This window comes from Aethalodelphis obliquidens, unplaced genomic scaffold, assembly GCF_003676395.1.
Source record: "Aethalodelphis obliquidens isolate GAN/ISIS:26980383/991018 unplaced genomic scaffold, ASM367639v1 scaffold44, whole genome shotgun sequence".
NCBI lineage: Eukaryota > Metazoa > Chordata > Mammalia > Artiodactyla > Delphinidae > Aethalodelphis > Aethalodelphis obliquidens.
The window spans coordinates 15,336,089-15,358,988 of NW_020837988.1; the positions used below are offsets into that span (position 1 = coordinate 15,336,089).

Here is a 22,900-nt window from a genome sequence, read left to right on the forward strand (position 1 = left end):
AAGGATCCTGTTGTCAACTGTTACTGGATTAAAAACAGGTTTCTATATCACAGGAGTTTGAGCTTCTAAAATGCTACTGTACACTATGAATTTCCAAGAGGGACTTGCAGTTTGCAAAAATCATAGTGATCACAGAATGTTTTTCTTGGAGCACCTCATGAGGTTAGGGTTCTGCGGGAGCTTTATGCAAGGAATGATACCCACAGAGTACATATTCAACATTACCTGCTAATTGACCAACTGACTGATCTTCTAGGAACCTGTACTAGTGTTACAGGGATACAGAGAAAATTATTTGCCCCGGAGGAGGCATCAACCCCCTCCCTCCCTCTCTGTTATCCCTTCTGCTTTATTGTCATAAGGATCTGTCTTCAGCCAGGCTCAGTTGTACTACTCTCACTCCTGAGGCTCAGATCCCCTTCCTGATAAAGCCTTGCCTTGTTTCAGGGCTCTGAGGGTGCCCTGTTTTAAATCGCCTGTCATCCTGGAGCCCAGACGTGCTGCCTGCCTTGCCCTCAGCTGCCTGATGTCCCAGCCCGCCTGGACTCTTTCTTAGCCACTGCTCTGACGTCCACATACTTGGAGTGCTTCCGGTCCTCCTGGTAAACCTCGAGATATCCCGTCTCCAGCCAGTCACAGCCCTGGGGTGACTGTGGATCTGGCTTCTGCTACCTGTTCAGAAATGAGGTACCTGTGTGCTACCTTCTGGGGGAGCTGAGTTCATGTGTGTCTGGTAAACATCCTTCTTCCGCCTTTCCTGGTTGTCACTGCTTCCAGGTGAGATTCCATCATTCTGCTTGGGAGGGATGAGCAAGCAACCTCTAAGTGTATCATTTAATTATCCCCTGCGGAAGAGAAAAATTCTAGCAGTGACACATTAGAGCTGCAACCCTGAGAGGCTTGAGTCAGGTGGGATCCCCCGACAATCTAGAAGGGGCAGTGAAACCTCTAAGTGTTTAGAGCTCATCCGGCCCTTCTGGGTGTTGAACAAGAAGCCAACGGGGGTGAGATCAAATGAGGCTGGGTGAGTGGGCAAAACCTTGGCAGATAAACTTTGCTGAGAATAAGGGCATGACAGGGAGGAAAAGTACGAACTATAGAAGGTGAGACGCTGCCCACTACAAACCAGCTGTTGTGACCCAGAAAAAGGACTTGGGGTTCAGTGCAAGAGTGTGCAGCAAACACTCTGGCCCCCAAAGTCCTACCAGTTTTGCAAAATTATTAGGAAGAATGAGGAACAAAAACACACAGAAAATATTACCTTTATAGGGAACGTATAGCTCCGGTTGATGCATTATAAGAAAGAAAGAATGGAGGTGACAAGGCATTTGAAGTGGTCCAAACTAGACAGGCTTCTGTTTGAGGCCAGGGTGACAGGGGCTGTGCCGTTTTTTCCAAATGGCTGTAGTGCTTGTCTTTAACAAGACAGATGGTTCTTCTGACTCTCTAACGCAGGGTTTCTCAAGCTCGGCATACTGGCACTGTGGGCAGGATACTTCTTTGGTGTTGGGGGCTGTCCTTTGCCTAAACATCGTAGGATGGTTAGCAACAACATCCCCCTCCCCCACCACTATGACAACCCAAAATGTCTACAGACCTTGCCAGATGTCACCTGGGGGGCAAAATCATCCCTGGTTGAAAACCACAGCTGTAACTCAAGGGGGCTACATGGTCTCCTTGCCTTTCTACCAAAAACCCAACAAACCAATTCACTCCTCCCAGGAATGTCAGCCAAGGAGAAGTGGTCCAGTGACACCTGTGGGTGGAGCCTGGCTTTTCTGGTTTGGGGGAGGGAATGCAGCACACAGATTGCTGGCCCTGCACTTACTTGATGCCCCCACAAGACGTGAAAAATGTAGAGCTTTCAACGTGCAGATGGCTCACGCTGCTTAATTTCCAGCCGAAAGCATGCTAACATTTTCCTCCCTCTCTCTGCCTGCAAGCCCGCCAGGAGCAGTGAAGGCATTAACAGGGAGCGGTTGCCCTTTCCCGCATCCTTATCGCACACTATTTTATTCTAAAGAGACAAAGTAGAAAGAATGTAACATATGATTCTGACTACACTTTTTTTTTTTTAACTGTCTGCTTTTCCTAGTGACTAGAGCATAGGAGCTGGTTGCTAAGCAACTGGGAAACTGCAGGCTCCTGTACTGGCCATGCTGGTTTCGGAAATGAGCCATAAAAGGAATTCCCCAGTGAGAAGGGATCCCATACCATTGCCTGGTTGCCATGGACACCATATATAAGTGATGGATCCTGGGTTATAGGCCCTGCTTAAGAAAAAATGTTACCCCTGTTTAAGGCTTGAATGGTATAAGAAAGGGATGGAAGCTGTCTTCCTCCACATTATCCACGTGGGCACTTCCCGGCCTCTTCCCCACGTGCTCCCCCTAAAGAGAGGTCTGAATCTAAGTGGCTGAGACATTCCATCCAATTTCAGCTCTGCTCTTATTTAATATGTTCCAGTCTTTGCTAGCGTTGGAAGGGAGTCTGCAATCTGGAGAACAAATTTTTAAGCAAGAAAAGATGCCTCGGGTGGCAGACAGGCTGTCTATCATCCACCCCTGTTTGGGGGCCACACAGCACCCAGATCAAGCACAAGGGCAACTCTCTCTGTTCACAGGTTCTATTGGAATTTTGCAAAACGAGATTAGTGGGGAAAAAGACAATAGCTGTGACTCCAAAATGAAATTGGCATGTCATGCAGAGCGAGGCACACAATGGGCCGCTGCAATTCTGTCAGAAATTAGAAACAGACTTCAGATAATAGGAGTGAAAAACGTGAGGCAAATTTAAAGACGTGGAGCTTAACATACAAAGATGTGCGGGTTTAACCGGGCTTCATACACTAAACAGTAGAAGAGATGGGCCTTGTTGTAACCTCACAGGCTACATCTTCACGGACAGAAGACTTGAGACACTAGACTCTAAGCCCAAAGCCTCCCAGATGAGGAGACTGAAGCCCAAACAGTAGCAGCGATTTGCTCAAGGTCATAGAAGACACACATTTCTGGGTGGGGGTCTGTAAAGGACAACTCTGCATTTTTAATATTGCTGCATAAAAAATTACCCCCAAACTTAGCAGCTGAAAACAACACAAACATTTCACTACTATATATAAAATAACCAATAAGGACCTACTCTATAGCACAGGGAACTACACTCAATATTTTGTAATAACCTGTAAGGGAAAAGAATCTGAAAAAAATATATATGTATAACTGAATCACTTTGCGGTACACCTGAAACTAACACAATATTGTAAATCAACTGTACTCCAATTGAAAAAAAAAAGTTATCTTACAGTTTCTGTGGTTCAGGAATCCAGGAGCATCTTAGCTGGGTGCCTCAGACTTGGGGTCTCTCACCGGCTACAGTCAAGATATCGGAGGGGCTGCAGTTGTTTCCAGGCTCCACGGGGGGAGGATTACTCACGTGGTGGTTAGCAGACCTCAGGTACTTGCTGGCTGTTGGCTGGAGATTTCAGTTCCTTGTTACATGGGCCTCTCCGTAGGTCAGTTTACAACATGGCAGCCAGCTTCCTTATAGTCAAAGAGCACCTAAGGTGGAAGCCAAAGCTTTTTTTAACCTAAGCGTAGAAGTGATGTCCCATCATTTTGGTCATATTTTATTCATTAGAATTGACTTACAAGGTCCATCCTGTACCAAAAGGGAAGGGATTCCACGAGGGCATGGAGACCAGCAGGTGGGGACCATTGGCCATTGCAGAGGCCGCTGACCACGATAACCAAGTATGCTTCCAGGATCCAAGGTGGCAGAGGGGAGAGCAAGGGGGCCTAGGAAGGGGCAGCTCAAGGGAGGTGATAGATAAATACGAGGAAAAGAAAGATATAGTAGCAGAGAAGAGAAATATATAGTAGCAGAAGAGAACCTGGTAGAATGGGAGCAGAGAAATGGTGGAGGAGGGGAATCAGGGAGTTGGAATGAGGGGCATAAGCTGTAAGAAAAGAGAAGTGAAAATAGGATGGAGGATGAATTGGGAGTGGCAACAGGGGAAGAGAGCTGGGAAGCAAGGAGCAAAGAGCTCAAGCAGACAGTGTAAGAGCCCTGAGGGCACAGGGTCTCGTTCCTCAGATCCCCGCAGAGCCCTGCACTGTCTTCAGCAGGTATTCAAAAAACTCTGTGGCACCAAACATTTACTTCTCCTGAATCCAGTGAGAAATTCTGCTGCTTGCAAAATTAACTAACTTCATGCAAAGTGAGAAAAGACTGGCTCTCTCTCAGCCCAGCTCTTGACTCCCTGTTTGACTCTGGGTCAGTGACTTAACCATTCTGGAATGTAGGATCCTTATCAGCAAAATAGACAGGTTGGCTGGATGATCTTTAAAGCTTTTTCCAGCTCTGAAACCTCACAAATTACATATCAGGGCCTAGAATTAGGAGTCAGAGTAGAAGAAGTCCATGGATCTGATACAGATACAGGCTGCCACTTAGGTCTGACACAAAACTGAGCTGAATTCCATTTTACCAAGATGGTAGGCCATCAATATGCCTCTCAAGGGAAGTTCAGCTCCACTCTTTTGTGGCATCTGTGTGCCATAGAGACTCCATGAGCTTAATTCTCCTCAGCACCAAGATCCCCCTCTGATGCTGTGTTAGGAACTTAGACTCATCAACCCTCAAAACAGTAGGAAACCAACCAGGGCATGATTGGTTCAGCTGCCAGAGTGCCATTAGGAATAAAGACAGTAGCAGGAGTCACCAGCAACACGAGGGTCCAGGGCCTCCGAGATATGGGAGTTAGGATGCCTGGATTTAATCACTCTTTGGAGCTGGTACCTATGAATAAAGGACAGCACCCCATACCTCTGTTTGACCCCTGTCCTCTTGGGCAAGTTACAAGTGGTCTGCCTGCCACACCATGGTCCATGAGGTAACAAAGGATATACAGGCACTTTGAAAAAGCATCTAAGATTAGCCTTTGCTAATCATGGCAATCCACTGATGGTGGAATAAAAACAATCTCGAGAATAAAGGCTGTATATATTTGCTTCTATATCCTCCATCCACTGAAGATGACGGATGGGAGCATTTTGAAAAGGCTTGATATTAATCTATTGGTCGTGGCCACTGGTTCCATTTCCTAGTATTTCTGTACAAAGAAAATATTTTGAAGGAAAGACTTCACTTTCCTAATAATAAATCTCTCAGAACCTTTTCTGATTTGCAGAAAATGCATCTAGAAGACACTTACCGATAAAGAAGAGTTGTTGCAGTGACACTCAGGAGCAATGGAGAAGCCACCTCCTCACACACATTCTGAGAATCCAAGTGTAGCAGATGTGCTGGTGTCCTGCCCACAGCCGTTTACGTTTCAGCCACTTACATTTGTCTTGGCTTCCAACTGCCAGCATTTACCATCCAAGAGCTTTCTTGGATTTCGATAGCCCCTCCCCAAGTAGAAGGTAGAGCGCTAGGATATTATTACCCACCCGCTCCCCAGAAGCAGCCCTCCAACAGTGACTGAGGGAGCCAGTATATAAACGCCCCAGGTTCTTCGCCCTCAGGTGGCACAAATCTGAGGTGTGTCTTTCCACTGTTTCCTAGAGACCCCCCGCAGGACTGAGCAGCCCTTGCCTAAGTAGTAACCTGCTCCATGACATACCTTGTGTTGACTTTCCTTCCCTTCCCACTATCAATTCCCTCTCCTACTGGTGTTCCCTGGCATGAACTCCCTAATACACCATTTGCACTTAAACCCTTATCTCAAGGTCTGCTTCTAGGTGAACCCAAATTTCTGCTAGGGCAATAGGAAGGAACAGGAAAAAAAAAAAAAAAGACTTATTTAAGAAGGATTTCTGTAAGCACTGTGCTCCCCTGGTGCATTTAAGAGTTTGTTTACCGCTCATTACCTTCCTTTACAGAAACGCTATGGGACAGATTAGGTAAGAAGTGCTACCAGCGAAAGACCGGCCAGAAATGAAGATGAAGCATCTCTGAAATGGTCAAGGAGGTTGCTAGGAGTATTGACTCGATTTACAAAACTTCTGTTTACAAAACTTCTGTTTACTCACGACTTTCCCGGTAGGAGAAAGGCAGGATGCCTGTAGTGATAGCCAACTGCAGCATCCCTAGAGACGCATGTCCACGGAGTCATCCGGAAAAACACACTGGGGACAAGGGGCTTTTCAGAGGAGACAGTGCTGGAGCTTGGCGGTACCCACACTGGATTGTCTGGTTTTCCTCCAGCAGCATTTGGTCCCGAGGCTGCCCCGCGGCAGAGGAATGGGGGCAGGGAGAGCCGAGACACCAAAGCTTGAAGGGCAGCTGAATAGGAAGCAGCTTACAGCATGTGGGCTCAATTTTCCTCAAAAAGCTCATAATATAACTGTCAAAAATGGCACTATGAACCCCAATTGTAAGGTAATTATGTTCAGTCCCAAATTCAACACAATAAACGTTATTTGCTCGCAAGCCCTAGCAACCATCTCATAAGGGGGAGAAAAATACTGTACAAAAAACAAAATGTAAACTCACAAGGCAGTAATAAAACAGGCACACAACTATTCATTTCAAGTCTATTTTGAAAAGCCTTTGATAATACCAGTAATTCCCCATAAAGCTCGTAGTCTCCTGCCACAGTTCCCTGCTGGAGATAGAAAAAGGTTTTGCTGTTCTACAGTCATTCCATTTAAGGAGATAAAGTCCACTTTCTTTCCCAATTTTAAATGTTTTTCATTCTTAAAAAAAGGTTAAATCCCTAACCACCTCTATCCAGCTAAGCCTACCACCTAGGCAGGGCTCAGGGGCAGTATCCATGTGACTACTTCTTGTTTTGCACAACAAAATTCATTCAGTGGTCTTAACAAGGTGCTTAAATGGAGTCCAAGAGCCTTGTCCACAAGGTACTGAAACGTTCCCCAAAAGGTAGAAAATTCAACCAACCGTCTGCCCATTTCTAAATATTCTGATGCTTCTGAGCACGCAGGCCAGGTGGTCTCCCTTTTACATCCTGGCTGACACGAGGGAGGCTGAGCAACTCCTCCGGGCACCGCTGGCAGGTGTACCTACAACAGAGGAAGGAAGGGGTAGGGGCTTGAGATACACCTTTGGTTGTAAGAACAGAAACCTACTTAGACAAGTAAGAGGGCGATGGTTATATCCTCTCATGGACCCCGAGGAAAAGCTGAGCAGTCGGGCCTCGGGGAGAGCGGGAACCAGCAGCAATTTTGGTGGGGGAGTGAAGTGGCAGGGAAAGGACAGGCAGGGCCGTGTACAGGGACAGAGGCCCCTAGAAGGGACTGGGCATGTGGGTAATTAGTCCCTTTAATACAGGAAGACAGAAAAGAAAAGAAAGAAGAACAGAAGGTGGGGGATGAAGTAAAATAATAGGAACCAAAGTGAAAAGGAAGATAAGCATTAACTGAGGAGTGAAGAAATGTCATCAACAAAAGTTTCAGCCAGCAGTCAGCAGCTCCCTGGTGCTGAAGGTCAGCCCGTCCCCTTCAATCAATCAACTAAAGCTTAGACTCTGCCTACTGTCCGAGCCCCTTCATGGACACGCATGTACCCACAGCTTAAGAGTCCCCTAATTTTGTTGTTTGGAGAGACGCTTCTTTGGGAAACAACCCCAGTGTTCTTATTTGCTGCAAGTAATAATAAACCCTTCATTCTCCCGGGGCGGGGGTGGGGGGATCAGCTGTCCCTAATGTAGAACCAGCCTGTGTAGTACTGCAAATACAAAGCCCTTCTAATTTACCCACGTTGGTCATTCTGATTTACATGATTTATATTCTGATTTTACGGACTAACTGTAAAGAGAGAAAGTTGTATTCATTGAAAGGATGTGTATGATCTCGAAGAAGTCCACGTACTTTTCACGCTTCAGTTTTAAAAACTTGGCTTATACATACAATAAACGTAATCCGTAATTGTATTGGGGGCACACTGATGTTTCTTGCTACAACTGATGTGAACATCAGTTTACTTCACTAGGTTTATCTTTACATATATGGCATCAATTCTTTGTCCCAAGGTGTATGCCCTAAACTTTAATAAATCGTTGTTTCAATTCCACTTCAACTTTATCAGAAACGTTTCCTGAACACCTATGATGTTAAAAGCACTGTTTTAAGCACTTATGTTGTTACAAAGTCGAATAAAACATAGCCCTGTCTTTATGGATCTTGTCATTTGAAAGTGGAGGAAGTGAGTGGAAGGGGAATTAGGCACAATCCCCTATAGACATAAATCCCCTAATTTATGTCTATAAATTAGACCTATACACAAGTGACTATAAGACAAGACTATGTCTATACTACTCTACCCAGCAAGGCTCACGTTCAGATTCAGCAGAGAAATCAAAAGCTTTACAGACAAGCAAAAGCTAAAAGAATTCAGCACCACCAAACCAGCCTTACAACAAATGCTAAAGGAACTTCTCAGGGTTGGGGGGCAGTGGAGGGGAGGCCACAACTAGAAACAACAAAATGACAAATGGGAAAGCTCACCAGTAAAGGCAAACATAAAGTAATAGTAGGAAATCACCCCCACACAAATATGATATCAAAACCAGCAACTGTGAGGAGAGTACAAATGCAGGAAATGGGAATTGCATTTGAAATTAAGAGACCAGCAACTTAAAACAACATTGTATATATACAGGCTACTGTATCAAAAACCTCATGGGAAATGCAAACCAGAAAACTACAATAGGTACACAAACAAAACAGAGAAAGCAACCCAAACACAACGCTAAAGGTGGTCATCAATCCACAAGAGAACAAAAGAGGAAGGGAAGAAAAAAGAGCTACAAAAACCTAAAGCAATTAAGAAAATGTCAATAGGAACTTATATATTGATAATTACCTAAATGTAAATAGATTAAATGCACCAACCAAAAGACAGACTGGCTGAATAGATACAAAAACAAGACCCATATATATGCTATCAACTAGAGACTCACTTCAGACCTAGGGACACATACAGATTGCAAGTGGAAAAAGATATTACATGCAAATGGAAATCAAAAGAAAGCTGGAGTAGCAATACTTATATCAGAAAAAATAGACTTTAAAATAAAGACTGTTACAAGAGACATGGAAGGACACTGCATAATGATCAAGGGATCAACCCAAGAAGATATAACAATTGTAAATATACATGCACCCAACATAGGAACACCTCAATATATAAGCCAAACGCCAACAGCCACAAAAGGGGAAATAGTAACACAATAGTGAGGGACTTTAACACCCCACTTACACCAATGAACAGATCATCCAGACAGAAAACTATTAAGGAAACACAAGCCTTAAATGACACATGAGGGCTTCCCTGGCGGCGCAGTGGTTGAGAGTCCGCCTGCCGATGCAGGGGACACAGGTTCGTGCCCCGGTCCGGGAAGATCCCACATGCTGCGGAGTGGCTGGGCCCGTGAGCCATGGCCGCTGAGCCTGCGCGTCTGGAGCCTGTGCTCCGCAACCGGAGAGGCCACAACAGTGAGAGGCCCGCGTACAGCAAAAAAAAAAAAAAAATGACACATGAGACCAGATAGACTTAACTGATATTTATAGGACACTCCATCTGAAAGCAGCAGAATACACTTTCTTCTCAAGTGCACATGGAACATTCTACAGGACAGATCACATCTTGGGCCACAAATCAAGCCTCGGTAGATTTTAAAACTTGAAATCATATCAAGCATCTTTCTGTTCTGACCACAATGCTATGAGATTAGAAATAAATTATAGGAAAACTGTAAAAAACACAAAACATGGAGGCTAAACAATGTTACTAAACAACCAATGGATCACTGAAGAAATCAAAGAGAAAAAAAAATACCTAGAGACAGGGGCTTCCCTGGTGGCACAGTGGTTGGGAGTCCACCTGCCAATGCAGGGGACACGGGTTAGGGCCCTGGTCTGGGAGGATCCCACGTGCCGTGAGGCAGCTGGGCCCATGGGCCGTGGCCACTGAGCCTGTGCGTCTGCAGCCTTTGCTCTGCAGCGGGAGAGGCCGCAGTGGTGGGGGGGGCCCGCGTATCGCAAAAAAACCCCAAAACAAACAAACAAAAAAATACCTAGAGACAAATGACAACAAAAACACGATGATCCAAAACCTATGAGATGCAGCAAAAACAGTTCTAAGAGGGAAGTATATAGCAATACAGTCTTACCTCAGAAAACAAGAAAAATCTCAAACAACTTAACTTTACACCTAAAGCAACTAGAGAAAGAAGAACAAACAAAACCCAAAGTTAGTAGAAGGAAAGAAATCATAAAGATCAGAGCAGAAATAAATGAAATAGAGACAAAGAAAACAATAGAAAAAATCAATGAAACTAAAAGCTGTTTCTTTGAAAAGATAAACAAAATTGATAAACCTTCAGCCAGACTCATCAAGAAAAAGAGGGTGAGGGTGATGGCTCAAATCAATAAAATTAGAAATGAAGGGGCTTCCCTGGTGGTGTAGTGGTTAAAAATCCACCTGCCCATGCAGGGAACAGGAGTTCAATCCCTGGTCCGGGAAGATCTCGCATGCCGTGGAGCAACTAAGCCCATGAGCCACAACTACGGAGCCTGTGTGCTGCAACTACTGAAGCCTGCGTGCCTAGGGCCTGTGCTCTACAACAAGAGAATCCACCACAAGGAGAAGCCCATGCACTACAACGAAGAGTAGCCCCCACTTGCTGCAACTAGTAAAAGCCCGCACGCAACAATGAACACACAATGCAGCCAAAAAAAAGAAAAGAAAAACACATTTACAAATGAAAAAGAAGTTACAATGGACACCACAGAAATACAAAGGATCATAAGAGACTAGTATAAGCACTATATGCCAATAAAATGGATAACCTAGAAGAAATGAACAAATTCTTAGAAAGGTACAACATTCCAAGACTGAGCCAGGAATAGAAAATAGAAACAGACCAATCACAAGTACTGAAATTGAAACTGTTATTTAAAAACTTCCAACAAACAAAAGTCCAGTACCAGATGACTTCACAGGTGAATTCTATCAAACATTTAGAGAAGAGTTAACACCTATCCTTCTGAAACTCTTCCAAAAAAATTGCAGAGGAAGGAACACTCCCAAGTTCATTTTATGAGGCCACTATCACCCTGATACCAAAACCAGACAAAGATACCACAAAAAAATAAAATTACAGGCCAATATCACTGATGAACACAGACACAAAAATCCTCAACAAAATACTAGCAAACTGAATCCAACAACACATTAGAAGGAGCATACACTGTGATCAAGTGGGATTTATCCCAGGGATGCAAGGATTCTTCATTATTTGCAAATCAATCAATGTGATACAACACATTAACAAATTGAAGAATAAAAACCATATGATCATCTCAATAGATGCAGAAAAAACCTTTTGACAAAGTTCAACACCCATTTATGATAAAAACTATCCAGAAAATGGGCATAGAGGGAAACTACCTCAACATCATAAAGGCCATATACGACAAACCCACAGCAAACATCATTCTCAATGGTGAAAAACTGAAAGCATTTCCTCTAAGATCAGGAACAAGACACGGATGTCCACTCTTGCCACTTTTATTCAACATAATTTTGGAAGTCCTGGCCACAGCTATCAGAGAAGAAAAAGAAATAAAAGGAATCCAAATTAGAAAAGAAGAAGTAAAACTGTCACTGTTTGCAGATGACATGTTCCTATACATAGATAATCCTAAAGATGCCATCAGAAAACTACTAGAGCTTATCAATGAATTTGGTAAAGTTGCAGGATACAAAATTAATACACAGAAATCTCTTGCATTCCTATACACTAACAATGAAAGATCAAAAGGAGAAATTAAGGAAATAATCCCATTTACCACTGCATCAAAAAGAATAAAATACCTAGGAATAAACCTACCTAAGGAGGCAAAAGACCTGTACTTAGAAAACTATAAGATACTGATGAAAGAAATCAAAGATGACACAAACAGATGGAGAGATATACCAGTTCTTGGATTGGAAGAACCAATACTATCAAAATGACTATACTACCCAAAGCAATCTACAGCTTCAATGCAATCCCTGTCAAATTACCAACAGCATTATTCTCAGAATTAGAGCAAAAATTTTTACAATTTGTACGGAAACACAAAAGACCCAAGTAGCCAAAGCAATCTTGAGAAAGAAAAATGTATGTGAAGGAATCAGGTGCCCTGACTTCAGACCATACTACAAAGCTACAGTCTTCAAAACAATATGGTACTGGCACAAAAAAAGAAATATAGATCAATGGAACAGGATAGAATGTCCAGAGATAAACCCATGCACCTGTGGTCACCTAATCTATGACAAAGGAGGCAAGAATATACAATGGAGAAAAGACAGTCTCTTCAATAAGTGGTGCTGGGAAAACTGGACAGCTACATGTAAAAGAATGAAATTAGAACACTCCCTAACACCGTACACAAAAATAAACTCAAAATGGATTAAAGAGTTAAATGTAAGTCTGGGTACTATAAAACTCTTAGAGGAAAACATAGGCAGAACACTCTCCGACATAAATCGCAGCAAGATTTTTTTTTTTTTTTTTTTTGCGGTATGTGGACCTCTCACTGCCGTGGCGTCTCCCATTGTGGAGCACAGCCTCCGGACACGCAGGCTCAGTGGCCATGGCTCATGGGCCCAGCTGCTCCACGGCACGTGGGATCCTCCCAGACCGGGGCATGAACCCATGTCCCCTGCATCGGCAGGCGGACTCTCAACCACTGCGCCATCAGGGAAGCCCAGCAAGATCTTTTTTGATCCACCTCCTAGAGTAATGAAAATAAAAACAAAAATAAATGGGACCTAATTAAACTCAAAAGCTCTTGCACAGCAAAGGAAACCATAAACAAAACGAAAAGACAACCCACAGAATGGGAGAAAATATTTGCAAATGAAGCAACCAACAAGGAATTAATCTCCAAGATATACAAACAGCTCATGCAGCTCAATATCAAAAAAACAAACAATCCAGTCAAAAAAACAGGCAGAAGATCTAAATAGACATTTCTCCAAAAAAGACATACAGATGGCCAAAAAGCACATGAAAAGATGTTCAACATTACTAATTATTAGAGAAATGCAAATCAAACTACAACGAGGTATCACCTCACACCAGTCAGAATGGCCATCATCAAAAAAATCTACAAACAATAAACGCTGGAGAGGGTGTGGAGAAAAGGGAACCCTTCTACACTGTTGGTGGGAATGTAAATTGGTACAGCCACTATGGAGAACAGTATGGAGGTTCCTTAAAAAAACTAATAGAAATAGAGCTACCATGTGATCTAGCAATTCCACTCCTGGGCATATATCCAGTGAAAACCATAATTCAAAAGGATACGTGCTCCCCAGTGTTCATTGCAGCTCTTTTTACAATAGCCGGGACATGGAAGCAACCTAAATGTCCATCGAGAGGGGAATGGATAAAGCAGATGTGGTACAGGACTTCCGTGGTGGTGCAGTGGTTAAGAATCCACCTGCCAATGCAGGGGACACGGGTTCAAGCCCTGGTCCGGGAAGATCCCACATGCCGCGGAGCAACTAAGCCCATGTGCCACAACTACTGAGCCTGTGTTCTAGAGCCCACGAGCCACAGCAAGAGAAGCCGCTGCAATAAGAAGCCCGTGCACCGCAACAAAGAATAGCCCCCGCTCCCCACAACTAGAGAAAAAGCCCGTGCGCTGCAATGAAGACCCAACGCAGCTAAAAATAAATAATAAATTAATTAATTTTAATTAAATAAAAAAGATGTGGTACATATATACAATGGAGTATTACTCAGCCATAAAATAGAACAAAATAATACTGTTTGCAGCAACATGGATGGACCTAGAGATTGTCATGCTGAGTGAAGTAAGTCAGAAAGAGAAAGATATCATATGATATCACTTATATGTGGAATCTACAAAAATGGTACAAATGAACTTATATACAAAACAGAAATAGAGTCACAGATGTAGAAAACAATCTTATGATTACCAGGGTGGAAAGGGGAGGATGGAGGGATAAATTGGGAGATTGGGATTGACATATATACACTATTATATATAAAATAGATAACTAATAAGGACCTACTGTATAGCACAGGGAACTGTACTCAATACTCTGTAATGACCTATATGGGAAAAGAATCTAAAGAAGAAGGGATATATGTATATGTATAACTGATTCACTTTGCTGTACAGCAGAAATACAACATTGTGAGTCAACTATACTCTAATTAAAAAAAAAAAAAAAAAAGAGTAGACAAGACTATTACCTGCTTCAACCCACATTCTTTAAACCTCTTCCAGCTCTCTGATCGGAGCCTTTGTCAGCCCCTCATCTGTTATACCTCCCAATCTTTCTATCTACATCTTACCCATCCTTTCCTGCTACTCATTCCATAACCATACCCTCTTGTGAGATCCTCCCGTAGCATGTGATCTCTTTGGAACCTCTGCAGCCTTTGTGTATTCCAGTGTGATGGAAGTTATCACTGGAGGTTAAGTGGTGCCTTTAAGATACGCTGAGTCAACGGACTCTGTGAACATGCCCCAGGGAGACCCTGAACACTGGAAATCTGCCTGAGCTGCTGGGCGCCCACACCACTTTTGCTACTCAGACACTTACTCTGCTCTCATTTCTGGTTTCATTTGGGACTTCACATTTCTGATTCTTCCCGTAAGAGTTCTCCATGCTTTGATCAGGCTGGAGAGAGAGTGTGTATGTGCACACACAAGTGCACCAAAGGGGAAACGATAACTGATGGGTTTGCCTTCATTTCTTCTCTTGCCTTCTTGTCCTCAGCTGCCTCTTAAAAATTCAGGTGCGGGACTGCAGGTGTTGAGGGGCTCACACACCTCCATCAGCCCTGCCCCTGGAGAGAGGCTTGGCCAAGGACAGGATGAGCCTGGTGCCTGTGGAGGTACTCTGTGGTCGGCCTTACAGGAGGGTGTATCATGCTGGAAACCCTGTCCTTGGACATTTGGGTCCTGTAGCTCCTGCCTTTTTTCCCTCTGCCCCGATTCTGATGGTGATAGGGATCAAATGTATTGCTGGCATCAGTGCTTGCCGATCACTCAAGGATCCTCACAGGACACCTCTGACCCGCAGCCCAAGTTCCATGGGGGTAGTAATAAACTCTTACTGCTTTGGAAGTGCAGCCCTCAGCTCAGACCCTGACCAAAAGCAGGTGATTCTTATCAGAGGCTGAAGGACAGGTTTTACCAGAGTTCCCATGCCCAAACTTGAAAAGCAAGTTCAGCTGCCCCTTACTCCACTCACTTGGGGTTCCATCCTGTTCTTGAGAAAGGGTCAAATGCTCTACCTCTTTAATGACTCTTGAGATCACCGTGTGGCCTGGTGACCACTGGCTGCTGGTCACTGAGGCTGACCAACGACGCTGGTTTCCTGGGACTTGGGATGTTCAGTGCTAAAACCAGGAAAGTCCCAAGCAGCCAGGGGCAAGTTGATCAGTTTTTCAGAACTCTTGCTGTATTCAGAACCCTTGTATGTACAGGATAGTTTGTCCCCCGAGACTTGGATGGGGAAGGAGCAAGGAGGACCAGGAATTTTCATGATCACCATGTACCTGGACTGTATTCTAAGTCTTGTCAAAGTGGGATTTTGATAGTTATTTGTAGGTTGAGGACTGTATGACTGGTCCAATTGGGCCAGTCTGAACCAGTCTGGAACAACCAAACTTCCCTCCACCATCCACTCCTTCCTACAAGGTCATAAGGGAAGCTATACTCACTGAGGATGAAGTGAGGCAAAGGGACACTTACTCTGGCTGGCATTTTGGCCCCAAACCCTATCGTCAAACTCCAGTGAACTGGCTTGAGTCACTGATAGGGCTTCCTCTGGCTGAATCAGAACGAAAGCACAAGCCCAAACCTCAGGTCAAACCACGCCAACGTGAGGAAGAGCCGTGCCAGCAAAGTCACCTGTGAACAGAGCCAAAGAAGGAGGGAGGGGTACGTGAGAAAAAGTGTTTGCCCCAATGGCCAAAACCGGGCGGGTCTCATGGCCAGGGCAGGGGGAGTACCAGTGGAGCCTGACACCAGGACCTCTTCTACCCCTCAACCCCCTGCAAGCACTGCCATCCAAAATCAGATAGCGACTGGGTCTCCAGGCCATGCCTTATTTTTCTGGAATCCTTATAGGCACAGGATCCAAAGAGAGACTGTGCATGTGCTCTGGGATCTTTAGCTATTTTTAAAGCTCTATCTCTATGTCTGTGGCCCATTAAAATGCTCTGATTTGACCAATTTGTTGAGCTTGCCTCCTTTGCGGGGGGAGATGAGTTTTCCTCTGCTTTGGAAACCATTATTGTGTAAGTATTCACAGGACTGGTGGCTAAGAGCCCCGAGCTTTAGTATTTTTAAAGATATCTGTGATTGGCTTAAGGTGAGACACTGAACTTCTCAGTTTCCTTGCCTATAAAATTGGACTAAATTTTGGGTACTAAGGTTTCTTCCGGCTTTGTGATTCATCTCTCTCTCTCTCTCTCTCCCTCTCCCTCTCTCTCTCTCTCTCTCTCTCTCTCACACACACACACACACACACACTTACTCTGCATCATTTCTGGATGTTAACTCCAAAAGCCATGCCAAACTATATTAGAGCCTGAGGTAAAAAGGAAAAATCAGTAGTACTTGTTCTCTATTTAAATACTGATACGTTGTTCATGGGTGTTTTTGCATTAATTTGGATTTTAATGCACTATTTAAAATCTTGACTGCTTGGGACTTCAGGCAGTGGTTAAGAATCCGCCTGCCAACACAGGGGACATGGGTTCAATCCCTGGTCCAGGAAGATACCACATGCCGCGGAACTAAGCCCGTGTACCACAACTACTGAAGCCCACACTCCCTAGAGCCCGCAGGCCGCAACTACTGAGCCCATGCGCCATAACTACTGAAGCCTGCATGCTCTAGGGCCCGCGTGCTGCATCTGCTGAGCCCCCGTACTGCAACTACTGGAGCCCACACACCTAGAGCCCATGCTCCGTAACAAGAGAAGCCACCGCAATGAGAAGCCCGTACACAACGAAGAGTAGCCCCTGCTCACCGCAACCAGAGAAAGCCCACGCGCAGCAATGAAGACCCAATGCAGCCAAAAATAAAAATAATAAAAAAAAATTTTTTTAAGTCATGACCATAGAGAAACTAATGGTCATGACAGATCATTTAAAAATAAATAAAATAAAATAAAATAAAATCTTAGCTGCTGGATTTTTGGTACCCTCTTAAATTGTGTGCCCAAGGCAAGGCCTCACTTGCCTCACCCTAGTTCCAGCCATGTTAGCCCCTCTCTCCCCCTGGGTGATGAGGGAAGAGGGACTGCCACAGACAGGCAGAAAGAAGAGACTAATTCAGCTCGCTCTATGAAGTTACCAGGGCCAGCGGTAAGGGTTATTTTATGATCGGTAACCCACCTATAATTTCCAGTTGTTTATTTTGTTTCCCCCAGACTAACAATTCTTTGAGTACGGGGACCCTCATATCTATTTTTTTTTTATTCCTGCCCCCTGCATACCAAATGCCCAGCACAGAGTTAAGCACTGAATTATTGGAGCAAAATGACAAGACACACACTGAATTCTAGACTTCACACCCACCCTTCTCTTGATCTTCCAGAATACGACTGTCATTAAAATTAGTTTTAAGTTCAGACAATAAAAACACAAGCAGCTGGAAAACCAGAAACGTAAAACAGTGGCGTTGGTGCAATGTTATCAGATAACGAGAAAGAAATTTGGGTTTTATTCCTCGATTTTTTCTTGCAGAGTCAAGAGGAGCAGAGGGAGGTAAGACCTAGACAAACAAGCCTCATGGGACTAAGATGATTCCAGAACGTGCTCACTCTGAGGAGGGTTACCATTCTTTGACCTAACAAACCAAAGAATGCCTGTTAACCACTGGCTTGAGGTAGGATCTGCGGGAAAACCTTCTAACCGCACTCACCGGGGCTTGGGATGGAGCGCAAAGGACTTAGTATTGCAATAGGATCTGTGAAAAGTCTGCATTAGAGGACATTTCAGAGGAATTTTATTTCATTTAATTAGATGCATTAATAAAAACTAATAGCTATAAAAATGGATAGTGCTGAAGTGCTGGCACGCCTTTATCAAAGTAAATAAGTGACGATTGGCGTTTGGGTGCTATTGTGAGGGAAGGCACTGGACTGTATTCTCTACTTATTTGACCGCTAATTGGCTGTGTGCCCTTGAGCAAATCGCTTGCCCTCTCTATACTTCATTTTCTTTATCTGTAAAAGAAGGTGTTGGACTATTTGGTCCAGCTGCTAAGATCCCCTTCTACCTCTGATATTATATAGGAGGGGCGCTATTCAAGGGCTGAGGGAAAGTTTGTTTGTTAACTATTCCCTCCTATTGTCTTTCTGCCCTGTTGGCCTTTTTTCTTCGGGAGTGTCAAATTCTTAATTAGTAGGTTTCCAACCATGAAGAATACAAAGCTTTACTGTACATCTGGTTTTGGTTTTTTGCTTATTTGTTTTTGTACATTTGGGAAGAATGGAGGTTTACCTTTGAAAGCAGAGAAATAGAGCTCGCTTAGGAAATCAAACTGAAGTCACACCCCCCATGAAAATGAAATGGAAGCATGAAAGGTCCTGAAAATCTGGGACGCCATGCAAGGAAAGAACAAGAACCGTGTTGGTATTTTTTTTTTAAAAAGATTCTCATTTTATTTGCAACATCTCTGTGCTTCCTTTGTGGATTGCTCCATCTTTTTCAACTCTACAATGAGCTATTTTAAGACTCTGTTTTCCTTCTCTACAGTAATACTGTTCAGATAGGCAATTTAATTGTCATCATACTTTTTCTTAGTCTTTCAAGACCTTTCATTATGGTGAAATAATTTTAGGCACACCAAGCACAGATCCATTAAATACATTCCTTATTTCACTAACGAACTATTGTGGGTGGTAAAAATTAATTTCATTCCACCCATGATACTCACATATCTGTTCAATTTTTATAGCTGAGAAATGAAGGTTGCAACTAACTGAAGGCAAATGAGAGTCTCCTCTTAAAATGTTAAGTCTGTTGTTTCATTTATGCCAAGATGTATCCGAAGGAAAAAATCTATAAAAATACTTCACAGAATGAAAATGGCTCAGCAGTTCCAATCTCAGGGCGGACGCTGCAGAAGCTTTCCAGCCTGGATATGCTTAGGAATTAGAAGGCCCCTGTGTTAATGCACTGGAAGAAAATCTGAGCAGATGTGTTTAAGCTCATCCCAGTGGGCGAATCATTTCCACGCTTGCATGGTACCAACAATATCAAGGTCCTGGGTTAAATCGCCACTCAGCTCAGCCAATGTCACTCAATTCCACAGCTCAGGCTGTGGCCCTGACACCTCCCTGTGGGAGGTCACAAATGAGAAGGGTAGGGGATGTGGAAGGAGTCAGTCAAGCCCTTCCCTTCCAAGCTCAGGTCCTACTAACGAGGGCCAAGGAAGCCACCCTGACATTCGAGGGACAACACAGCATAACAATGATGGGTCAGACCCATTAACTCTGGTTGGAAGGTGAACTGAAAAGGAAAACAGGAATCATCCCATCACACTGACAACAATAATGATCCCATTGGTAAGGGGTGTGGGTGCGGGGGATGTGCCTTTAGAGAAAAAGGGCAAAAGCCAGAGTTCTCTTTAGGGGGACAAGTGTCACAAGGCAAGAAAGGTCTAAGAACTGTCCCTGAAGATAAACACTTACAGAACCACAGTGCTTCCTTATTTACAACAAGTCCCTTCCAGAGCCAACTCTGACTTACTTAACATCAATGCCTCAGGTAGAAGAAGCGGTGCCGATTTTTCTTTAGTCAGATTTAATTCCAGTTTCTGCCTTCAAAGGTGCGCAAACTGCTCCAAAGGGTGCCCCGAGCCTGGTGCTTGAACCCTGCTACTCCTTTTTCCTTCATCTCTTATTCTGCACTTTCTCATTTCTCTCCACCTTTCTTTCTAAAACCCAAATGGTTGACTGACGAGAGGACACGATCACTGATAAGAAGACAGTCAAAGAGGAAACGAGCAAAAAGCCCCCAAGTCACGTCCTGTGGCCCTGACATAAGTACTCAGGAGAGTCTGATGGAGTTCATACCAATGCTGAGTTTAGGGCTTAACAACATAACCAGGAAGATCACTGATGACTTTAAAGAAAAAATGAAGAAAAGGGCAATGAGAAGGCAGTTATATTTTTTCAGTCTATAAAAACCATGATTTCATTGTACTTCCATTTATACACTTACACAGACACAACCTGATACCTTTATTTTTTTTTTAATATATTAGATGGCAGCGAGCCATGTTAGACTGCAGAGAATTATAAGTGGAGTCTGCCTTAAAAAAGGGGAAAAAGAAGGTTTCTCTCAAGTGACAGTAAATTGGATAAATGCTATTTTTAGATGAAATATATCTAACTAATGTCCAGATGTGATTCTACCACATGAAGAGAAAAATGAATCTATCTAAAGCACTGAGCTGTACTTGAAAACATTTTGTAAAGATTTCTGGTAATAACGATTTATCATGGAAAGGCTTAGACACATGGTACTGACCGGCAGCCTCTGCAGCAGTTCCCTTGGGAACAACATCTGCACACATGGCTTCAACATGTAGATAATCCCAAGGTTTACATTCCTGATTTAATTGTTACTAACTCTCCAGGCTTGCAACTCACTGGCAGTGTATCTCCACATGAGCAGAAAGGAATAGGGGGAGAAGAACACACGAATCAGGATTTCTGTGCTCAGCCAGTGGGGTCCTCACGTGGCGGGTGTCATGAGAGATCATCTGCTTGTTCAAAGGATGCTGCTTCTGCTCCAGACATTTTTGGACGTCTGACTCATTCACTCGACAAGTATTATTTAAATGACCTCTTTTTTGTTTTTGACCTCACTGTGTGGCTTTCAGGATCTTAATTCCCTGACCAGGGATGGAACCCATGCCCACTGCCATGGAAGCTCAGAGTCCCAGTCACTGGACTGCCAGGGAATTCCCCCAACAAATATTATTTAAGTGCCTACAGTCTTCAAGCTGAGCATGAAGTGATGAGCAGAACAAACACAGCCCCTGCCATCATGGTTATAGTCTAGTGGAATTTCTTTTGGCCCAGATTACAAGTTACAAGAGAAAATCAAATCTTATTACTTCGCTGACACAAACAGTGGTGCCGTGTTAGATCACGATCTTTGCTATTGTGCGTGACCCTGAATAACGTCTGGCCATTTGAAAAGTCAACCCCTGAAATACAGTCACTGAAGATGTTTAAAATAACATGATATTGGCTTTAAAATAAGAGTTACAAACAAATCACTGGGCAGTGGCATCATCACTGGAATAAAGGCATGGCCTCTCCAAGTGATTCTCTCTGCTGTTTCTGCTCCTACAAGGGAGTGAGGACATCTGCCTGAGGACAGCAGCAAGGTGGCAGGGAGGAAGCAGCAGCAAGGAGGAAGGTGGAGCAAGTAAGGCAGGTAAAGAATCCCTGGATAGAGGAGGGAGTACAGCTTTCATTGGGGGATAAAAGCAATAAATGAGGGGAGCTTCAGAGCTGAGCCCAGCTGCTTAAAAAACCTTGGCCAGGTTTGTAATGGAATCCATCAAAACAACTAGATGGGGAAGCGCAGGAACTGGCCTCACCTAGGGCCGGGGAAGGAAGTAGCTTCATGGGGCCACGGGCGTGTCAGGCACTTCTGCTCTTGGTAGGAGTGGCCACAACTACCTTAAAATCTTCAAGACTGTCTGATTGGCCCCACCATTGTCCCAAGAAGAGGATGAAGCCACCTAAGGATAACTATGTCCTCATTATGGACAGTCAATAAAAGGTGAAGATGGAACAGGGACTAATGACTTTATCTGACATGACTTTCTAATGATTTCTTAAATATCCAGCAGCTATGTGAAGTTGCACACATACGAAAAAGTCCTCTTTTTATAACTGACAAATCATATGCGCCATTTTGCAGTTTAAGTGGTTTTCATTTTCCGGTATTAGAGACGGATTTGCATGTAGCCCTCTAAACTCTCCTGCTCGAAGTCTCTCGCAAGTAGCCCACTCTGCAGAGAACAGCTGCAACCTGGGGTGTGCCTCGTAGGCATGAAATGGAGCCGTTGAAGATATCAGGCCTGTGACATCAGTTTCACTCACATTACCCTCTACAGCTCAACTAACCAGGACAGGCCAGAGCTGGCTTCCTTTCCCTCCTCAAGAGCCACCCCACTGGGATAATCTTTTAAGCCAGAAATATACTTATTGTGTGCTTCCTGGCACCTTGGGTGATGCTGTTCCCCTGTAGGGACTCTAATGGAGTTGATCTCTTGATCTCCACCCCAATGCCCTGCTTTACACGGGTGGTTTTAAAATATACCTCAAGTAAAGCAATTATACTCCAATAAAGATGTTAAAAAAAATAAAAAATAAAATATACCTCAAATATACATCTATGGGATGGCCTGGTGGGTAGGACCAGACTTTCCCACTTGGGTACATACAGAGCTGCTATTTATTTATTTATGGCTGCGTTGGGTCTTCGTCGCTGTGCATGGGCTTTCTCTAGTTGTGGCGAGAGGGGGCTACTCTTCATTGCAGTGCACGGCCTTCTCATTGCGGTGGCTTCTCTTGTTGCAGAGCACGGGCTCTAGAGCTCAGGCTCAGTAGTTGTGGTGCATGGGCTTAGTTGCTCTGCAGCATGTGTGATCTTCCCGGACCAGGGCTTGAACCCGTGTCGCCCTCATTGGCAGGCGGATTCTTAACGACTGTGCCACCAGGGAAGTCCCTAGAGCTGCTATTTTTTTTTTTTTTTAAACCAGTTTCTTGGGCTTCCCTGGTGGCGCAGTGGTTGAGAGTCCGCCTGCCGACGCAGGGCACATGGGTTCGTGCCCCAGTCCGGGAGGATCCCACATGC

The 22,900-nt window shown here is 44.1% G+C and overlaps 1 long non-coding RNA gene across 3 annotated transcripts in view; it reads right to left on the reverse strand.

Moving 5' to 3' along the window:
• Nucleotides 1-571: 571 nt before the first annotated feature.
• The window catches only part of LOC113606665 (uncharacterized), a 66,251-nt gene continuing 43,922 nt past the window's right edge, over nucleotides 572-22,900 (reverse strand). Inside the window, exons 2-5 of one of the 3 annotated variants that reach the window (XR_003427658.1) lie at nucleotides 5,216-7,028; nucleotides 3,305-3,560; nucleotides 1,262-1,524; nucleotides 572-793 (exon numbers count right to left, since the gene is read on the reverse strand). This is a non-coding gene — a long non-coding RNA (uncharacterized LOC113606665). Of the gene's footprint in view, nucleotides 1,525-3,304; nucleotides 3,561-5,215; nucleotides 7,029-22,900 lie in introns of all 3 variants that reach the window. The other 2 variants (XR_003427657.1, XR_003427656.1) reach the window with 2 other exon arrangements.